Source organism: Phyllobates terribilis, unplaced genomic scaffold (genome assembly GCF_046119375.1).
Source record: "Phyllobates terribilis strain yellow unplaced genomic scaffold, ASM4611937v1 Scaffold_1__5_contigs__length_1240528914, whole genome shotgun sequence".
Lineage (NCBI taxonomy): Eukaryota > Metazoa > Chordata > Amphibia > Anura > Dendrobatidae > Phyllobates > Phyllobates terribilis.
This window is the reverse complement of record NW_027362761.1, coordinates 381,717,997-381,727,495: the sequence shown is the minus strand read 5'-3', so window position 1 is coordinate 381,727,495 and position 9,499 is coordinate 381,717,997.

Below are 9,499 nucleotides of genomic sequence, written 5' to 3'. Positions count from 1 at the left end.
TGAAATGCAAAATTGACTTTGCAATTACTTAGTGTCAATGACTGCCTTTTGGAAATCTGTCAAGTCAGCAGTCTTCCCTATGATTGTAGAGCCTACTGAAACAGAATAAGGGACCTTTTTAAACGTTTAGAAAGCCTTTGCAGTTGTTTTTTGTTAATTATTTTAATTTACTGAGATAATGAGTTTTATGTTTTCATTGGCTGTAAGTCATAATCATCAACATTAACAGAAATAAACACTTGAAATAGATCACTCTGGAATGTATCTAGATGTGTGGTGAGAACTTTGAAACCCTAAGTGCTTCATAGACATTTATAACGTAGAGTCGTGAAAATTTAAAAAAAACACATTTTTCCCACAAAAAATTGTTTTAGCCCCATATTTTTCATTTTCACAAGGGTAACAGGAGAAAATGGAACCCAATATATATTGTGCCATTTCTCCTGAGTACGCAGATACCCCATGTGTGGGGGTAAACTACTGTTTGGGAGCACAGCAGGGCTCAGAAAAGGAGTGACATTTTGGAACGCAGACTTTGATGGAGTAGTCTGAGGGTGTCATGTCGCACCTGATGTGCCTAAACAGTGGAAACCCCCCACAAGTGACCTCATTTTGGAAACTAGACCCCTCAAGGAATTTATTTAGATGTTTGATGAGCACCTTGAGAACACAAGTGCTTCACAGAATTTTACAATGTTGATCTGTGAAAATGAAAAAAAATATATATTTCCCACAAAAATGTTGTTTTAACCACTTCGCGCCAGAGCCTGTTTTTGCCTTCGTGACCGGGCCAATTTTTTCAATTCTGACCACTGTCACTTTATGAAGTAATTACTCTGGAACGCTTCAACGTATTCCCCTGATTCTGAGACTGTTTTTTTCGTGACATATTGTACTTCATGATAGTGGTAAAATTTCTTCGATATAACTTGTGTTTATTTGTGAAAAAATCGGAAATTTGGCGAAAATTTTGAAAATTTTGCAATTTTCAAACTTTGAATTTTCATGCCCTTAAATCAGAGAGATATGTCACACAAAATAGTTAATAAATAACATTTCCCACATGTCTACTTTACATCAGCACAATTTTGGAACCAAAATTTTTTTTTGTTAGGGAGCTATAAGGGTTAAAAGTTGACCAGCGATTTCTCATTTTTCCAACAAAATTTACAAAAACATTTTTTTAGGGACCACATCATATTTGAAGTCACTTTGAGGGGTCTTTATGACAGAAAATACCCAAAAGTGACACCATTCTAAAAACTGCACCCCTCAAGGTGCTCAAAACCACATTCAAGAACTTTATTAACCCTTCAGGTGCTTCACAGGAATTTTTGGAATGTGGAAGAAAAAAATTAACATTTAACTTTTTTCACAAAAATGTTACTTTAGACCCAATTTTTTTATTTTCACAAGGGTAACATGAAAAAATGGACCCCAAATTTTTTTGTGCAATTTCTCTTGAGCGTGCTGATACCCCATATGTGAGGGAAAACTACTGTTTGGGCGCACGGCAGGGTTCGGAAGGGAAGGAGCGCCATTAGACTTTTTGAATGTAAAATTTGTCTGAATAATTAGCAGACGCCATGTTGCGTTTGGAGAGCCCCTGATGTGCCTAAACAGTGGAAACCCCCCACAAGTGACACCATTTTGGAAACTAGACCCCTTAGGGAACTTATCTAGATGTGTGGTGAGCACCTTGAACCCCAAGGTGCTTCACAGAAGTTTATAATATTGAGCTGTAAAAATAAAATTTTCACATTTTTCCCACAAAACCGTTTTTCATCCCTTAATTTTGCATTATCATAAGGGTAATAGGATAAATTGCACCATGAAATTTGTTATGCAATTTCTCCTGAACACGCTGATACCCCATATGTGGAGGCAAATTACTGTTTGGGCACATGGCAGGGTTTGAAAGGGAAGGAGCGCCATTTGACTTTTTGAATGTAAAATTAGTTTGAATAATTAGCGGACGCCATGTCACATTTGGGGAGCCCCTAATGTGCCTAAACAGTGGAAACCCCCCACAAGTGCCACCATTTTGGAAACTAGACCCCTTAGGGAACTTATCTAGATGTGTGGTGAGCACCTTGCACCCCCAGCTGCTTCACAGAAGTTTATAATATTGAGCCGTAAAAATAAAATTTTCACATTTTTCCCATAAAAAATGTTTTTCATTCCCTAATTTTGCATTATCATAAAGGTAACAGGATAAATTGCACCATGAAATTTGTTGTACAATTTCTCCTGAGTACGCCGATACCCCATATGTGGGGGAAAACCACTGCTTTGGTGTACGGCAGGGTTCGGAAGAGAAAGGAGCGCTATGTTGGCTGGGATCGGCAGCAGACACCATGTCACATTTGAAGAGTCGCTGACATGCCAAAACAGCAGAAACCCCCACAAGTGATCCCATTTTGTAAACTACACCTCTCAAGGAATTCATCTAGGGAAGTAGTGAGCATTTTTTAATTTTTAAATTTATACCATTGGGCAGTGAAAAAAGCATAATTATATTTTTACCACAAAAAAATGTTTTACCCTCAGATTTTACATTTTCACACAGGGCAATGGGTAAAAATGGTGCCGAAATGTGTCACACAATTTCTTCTAAAAGTGTTAATACCCCATATGTGGCTGTATCGTACCACTTAGCCATACGGTGAGATTTGAGGGGGAAGGAGTGCTATTTGACAATTGGAGAACAAATTATTGTAGAATAGGCATTTGGATTTGGGAGCACAAAATTTTCTGAATTTCTTTTGGGGGGCAAGGACCATTTTGCTTTTCCAGAGCCTTTCTGCTACCAGTAACTTGGAAGTCCCTTATATTTTTAACAGATGATGGACCTGAGTGGGGACTAGCTTTTTTTGAGGACTGAGTTGAAGCTTTTATTGGGAACATTTTACGTAACATTTATCCGGCGCTCTAGGCTGAGCACTTACATCGGGGTTTCCATCTAAATTTCCAAGTGATGTAATTCAGATGAAACCCCTGCGGGATCCATTCACTGTAATGAGGCAGCAGACTTACTCTGGACTCCGTCTGGCCTCTGTTTAGTGGTGTCCTTTTTTTCAGAAGTGCACAAAACTGTGGCCAACCGCACTTTTATGCACGCCTAAAACAAATGACACCGTGGGATCACAGGCCAGATGGCATCCACAGTGGCCTATATCTGCCTCATTACAGGGAATCTTCTGTCATGGGTTCTGGCTGAATCACGTATTTCAGAGATTTACACGGAAACTCTGGTGTAAGTGCTCAGCGCAGAGCACAGGATAAATGTGAGCAGAGCCTTACTGGGATCTTTGGGAGACATAATAAACAAATCAGTAGCAGGCGAATAATATTTGTTTTATTTATTTTTTATGCCGTTCCTAGTGTGATATAACTGATTAGATTACTTTATTCTTTGGGTCAGTGCGATTACAGAGATAACAGATTTATATCGGGTTTTTATGACTGACAGCTGTCACACACTAAAATACGCTTTTTTTGCAAAATCTAGTTTTTGCATCACCATATTTTGAGAGCTATAATTTTTCCATATTTCGGCCGATAGAGTCATGTGACGGCTTGTTTTTTGCGGGACGAGTTGACATTTTTATTGGAACCATTTTTGGGTACGTGACATTTTTTGATCGCTTTCTATTCCGTTTTTTGGGAGGTAAAGTTAACAAAAACAAACACTTCAGGAATTGTTTTTTGAGTTTTTTTTTATGCCGTTCTGCGTGTGGTAAAAGTGATCAGGCAGCGTTATTCTTCGGGTCAGTACGTTTACAGCGATACTACACTTACTGTATTTTTTTTATGTTTTGGCGCTTTTACACAATAAAACAATTTTATAGAAAAAAAATATTTTTTTTGCATTGCTTTATTCTGAGCGCTATAGCTTTTTTATTTTTCGGCTGATGGAGCTGTATGGCGGCTTTTTTTTGCGGAACGAGATGAAGTTTTCAGTGGTACCATTTTTATTTCTATTCTGCTTTTTGATCGCATTTTTTTCCACTTTTTGTTTGGCGATATGATGAAAAAGCATATTTTTTTGCTCCGTTTTTTATTTATTTTTATTACGGTGTGCACAGAAGGAGTTAATTAGTGTGACAGTTTTATAGCTCGGGTTGTTTCGGACGCGGCGATACCAAATATGTGTACTTTTTTGGGTTTTGTAATAATATACGGATTTATTGGTTTAATATTTTATTTATTTATTTTTATTTATTTTGTGATTTTTTTTTTAATAGTTTAAAAATTTTTTTTTACTTTTTTTTACTTAGTCCCTGTATGGGACATTAATTTTTATTTTTCTGATCACTGATCTCATGTAATGTAATAGACATATATTACATTACATGAGATCTTCACTGACTGTTTCAGTCAGTTTCCTGTCTGGCATCAGCTACATACAGGCTGAAGCCAGACAGGAAGGACACCATATATGGCAGAGCTGGAGGCGGTCATGTGACCTCCAGCTGCCATAGCAACCCCAGGTCCTCAAACGAAACGGAGGTCTTCGGAGGTAAGACGACCCCCTCTCTTCCTGCTGTCTCCTATATGCCGCGATTACTATAGATCACAGCATATAGAAGACAGCAAAGGGTTAACATCACTGGGACCTGATCTAATCAGGTCCCGATGATGTACCCTGTCAGAGCTAACGCACTGCACCGGAATCGCAGTGCTTGCAGGACCCTGGGGGTCCTGAGCACTGCGAGACCACCCACCGTTTTTAAACGTCGGCGCTGCACAGAGCCCAGGCAGCGCGGACGTTTATCTACAGTGGGCGGTCGGGAACCGGTTAATACACATTTTTTAATTTTCACAAGGATAGCAGGAGAAAATAGATGCAAAAATTTGTTGTGCAATTGCTCCTAAGTACGCCGATAACCCATATGTGGTTAAAAAACGACTTTTGAGGCACAGTGCAAAGCTCAGAAGGGAAGAAGCGCCATATTGGAGTTCAGATTTTGCTGGACTGGTTTGAGGGTGCCTTGTGACATTGGCAGAACCCCTGAGGTGCCAGAACAGCAGAACTCCCCCATAAGAGACTCCATTTTACAAACTACACCTTTCAATGAATCCATCTAGGGTGCAGTGATCATATCATGTCACATTGGCAGAGGCCCTGAGGAGAGGAACCGAGCGCTATTTGCCTCCTGGAGCGTAGATTTTCCTACAGTAGTTTGCAGATTCCATATACAGAGTCTCTAAGTGATAGAAGAATAGAATACCCCCTTCAAGTCACCCTAGTTTAGAAATGTTACCCCTTTGGGAATTTATCTACTGGTGTAGTGACAATTTTAACTTCATGGGTGTTTTCTACAAAACAAGCAGCAGTGGATGTTGCTGAGTGAAAATGATCAGAACGTTGTATAAAAATATTTATTTCTGGGTACAATATATATATATATTTTATTAATATTTTGTGATTTATTTTATTTTTTTACAATTTTTTTTCACTTTTTTTACTTTGTCCCACTATGGGACTTTCACTTTTTGCAGGCTGATCACTTATAAAGCATAGCAATGCTGAAGGGGTTAACAGGACAAGTTTATAGGTGGGGTTGTTTCGGACGCGGCGATACCAAATATGTGCACTTTATTTTTTTTTCAGAAGAAATATTTATTTATGAGTACAATATATATATATATATGTATAAATCTATTTTTACAATTTTTTTTTAACTTTTTTAAACTTTTTACTTAGTTCCACTATGGGACTTTCACTTTCAGCAGTCTGTTCGCATTTTTAATGCATTAGAACTGACGGTCTGCTCTCACACCAACTTGTTAGATCATGCACTGAGCATGATCTAACCAGTTTGCTAGAGCCTGGTGACCCAGATGTTGTCATGACAACATCCGGTAACCATGGCAATGATCAGGAGATCTCAGCATTTAGGGGGTTGAACTGTCAGGTGAGCTGCAGGCACCGCTCCAGACAGTGAGAGCCGGGGGTCAGCTGTCAGATCAGCTGAACATCCAGCAGCGATTGCTCGCGCAAAGCACCTGTGATACCTGGATGTATCCATATGTCCATGGTTGGTAAGTACCTACCAACCTGGATGTATGGATACGTCCAAAGTCATGAAGACCCATCCCATTTCCCTCGCGCATTTTCCCGTCTGGCTTCCACTTGATGGAAGAGAATAAGACACACTTCCCAGTGCCTCGTTCAGGACATAGGACCCGGACATTACAAGAATGTCCGCTGAAGATCGTTGCTGACATCCTCATACTGCCAGAACAGTGCATACTTCTCGAGCCCTCCAGCCCTCTGGCCTTGAACTCTTAATAAAACTATTAACTATCTCTCAATCTAATCTAACCAGGAAGTGCTCCCCTACTTATATGACCTTGTTCCCTCCTATGCTGGGCTGGTCCTAAACATATTAACTGTATCTAAACCTGTGCACTACTTCCTATAGCTAATATACCCACTACTGCATATTTCCCTTACTTCCTCTAAACTATCAGCCCTATACTATACCCTGTGTCTTATACACTAATAACATTGTACATTAATCACCATAATTAGAAGAACCACAAAGATTAGTGCCTATAAGGTTCTAAGAAAATACAATAAAATCACATATTAGAATACTGTTCTTGTAAATGTTGTTTTCAGGGGGAGGCATATGACAGTCCCTGTCACACCCTTACATATCTCCCTCCTAAAATATGGTCGTCGCCGACCATTGTGGTACTTGAAAGACATCAATATATTCACATATGCATATAACTACATTTAAAAATGTTACTTTCCTTAATAAACAATAAGTGTCCTTCTTGTCGACCATCACTGACCCTGTTCCTGGTTAGGACTGGTCCTGGTCCCACTTGGTTGGGACCCTGGAACACACAGTTCAAGTCCTTTAATATACTGGCCCTTTTGGCCCACACAAGTAGTCACCAAAACGTCCATGGACACAGTCCTTCTTCTCTTCAACCGGTACGCACATTGGGTCATCCGTTTTCTTACATGGGTTTACATGACCACGGTCCCACTGCTCCGGGGACCTTGACACAGAGTGTTCCATTTTTTGCAAACAACGGCCCATTGGCCAAACTTGCAACAGCTCCGACAGTCCAAGAGCACTGACCCGGCTCAATCCTTGGGCCGCCCATTACCTTTTCTCCCTTCCCCCTTTTTGTGAACCACGGTCTCTTTAAGAAGTGAAGTGTGCTGTCCTTCAGTCCCTTGAAAAAGTTCATGGAAGACATTAGGCAGAGTTCAAGGAGACAATAAGACAGAGTCTATAGGGCAGTTGCACACAGTATGTAAGGCCACAAGAGTTTCTAGCCCTTTAGGGGTTCACTGTCTGGCAATCTAGCAGGGGGGTGCACAAACCTGCGCAAAAGAACTGGGATGAGGGAAAAACACAAAAACAACTTTTCTTAACTTTGGCTGTGCCAGCCAGTACTGGACATTTCCGGTTTCTTCAAGACCTCCTGCACTCAGGAACGTTGAACAGTCACTGGAACTGTGCAACAAGCACTCTGCAATTCGGCCGCCATTTTAAATTGTTAGAGTGACCGCACTTAGACAAGGGTCTCCTTGTACTCCCCACAGCTGATGTAGGTGGCCGCTCCTAGTCCTTGGCAAACAATCACTGTTATGCCCGTCAAGGAGTCGCTCGACGAAGACTCTTCACTCCCTCTCCTGACTTTCTCTCCATGGAGTGTTGGGCTCTGCCGCTTGGGCATGGCCCCCGCTTGGGCTTCTGCTGCCACCTGCTGGGCGACTGGACTTTGGGGCCTAGGGGTGGTGGCCCTTGCTTGAGTGGCGGCCACGTGGCCTCTGGGACCCCTGCTGTCCGACGGTCATCTTTATGGGAGACCAGGGTGACCGCCACTACATACCACCCCATAGGCCCATCCTCCTTGATCAACATTCCCCATCCAGCTTCCACTTGTTGGAAGAGAATAAGCCAAGCTTCCCAGTGCCTAGTTCGGGCCGTAGGCCCTGGATGTTACAAGAATGCCCCCTGAAGAATGTTGCTGAAATCCTCATACTGCCAGAACAGTGCGTACTTCTTGTGCCCTGTACCCTTGAACTCTTAATAAAACTTTATTTATCTCTAAATCTAATCTAACCAGGAAGTGCTCCCCTTTTTATATGACCTTGTTCCCTCCCATGCTGGACTGGTCCCAAACATAGTAACTGTATCTAAACATGTGCACTACTTCTTATAACTAATATGCGCATATTTCCCATCCTTGCGCTAAACTATCAGCCCTATGCTGTATCTTATGTCTTATACACTAATAACATTGTACATTAATCACCATACATTAGAAAAACCACATAACTTAGTGCCTATAAGGTTCTATGCACTTTACATCTTACACTGCTAAGAAAATATAATAAAATCACATATTTGAATACACTTCCTGTAAACGTTCTTTTCAGGGAGAGAGGCGTATGACAGTCCCTGTCACACCTTTACACATCAATTGTTTTCTATGCAAGTCATCGGTCCACATGGAAAATTGACCATGTGCACTGGAATACTGGCTATAATGTTTCCTTGTGTTTTTTGTGTGCAGTCTGTGATGGAGACAGACCGATTATATGCTCGTCTGAACGAGCCCTTATACTGTATATATGAAATAAACTGAGGTCTGGAATCATGTAGATCTGTGGAACAGGGGTACTGTCAATGAACAGAAAAGTCCTAAAAATAAAACATAGGGTTCACACGAGAATACCTTTCATACAGTAACTCAGCTGGAAATTTTACTATACAATTGGCCAATCCGGAAAAATTATTTTGCTCTCAGAACTTTGTGTATGGCAGGGTGCAGAGAATGCAAAACCGAAATGTTTATCATCACACAATATAGCGTACACAAAGGAGGAATGGCATGCATGGATGTTGTCCATAAAGGAAGTCTTTCTTAAAGTCCTTGCACAAATTTTTTTCCAGAGCCCATGCTGAAAAATATGAATTCTACTGGGACGCTCTAATCTGGAGTGACGAGATCAAGATAAATGTTTTTGAAACTGATGGCTTTAAAACTGACTTCACAAAGGTGAGGAGTATAAAGAAGAATGCATGATGCCTGCAGTGAAGCATGGTGATGGAAGTGTCTTTATGTGTGACATGAGTGCTGCTGGTGGCTGGGAGCTACATTTCATTGATGAAATTCATAAATCATTAATTTACAGTTGTACTGCTGCAGTATATATTGAAAGGGAACATGCTACCTTCACTCTGTGCCCTTGGTAGGCGTGCACACTTAGGCTGTGAGCCCACGATGCGTTTTTTAAGCGTTTCCGCAGCGGCAAAAACGCTGCAGAAACGCTTAAAAAACGCATGGTAGAAGGTCTGCCATGTTCCCCAATGATAATCCGCATGTGCTGTGCACATGCTGCGGAAATTTCCGCTGCGGATTATCATTGCGGAAAAAAACGCAGCACTACCAATTATTTTGAGGAAGCGCTGCGTTTTCGCCGCCATTGACTTGCATTAGAACGCATGGATTCCGCATC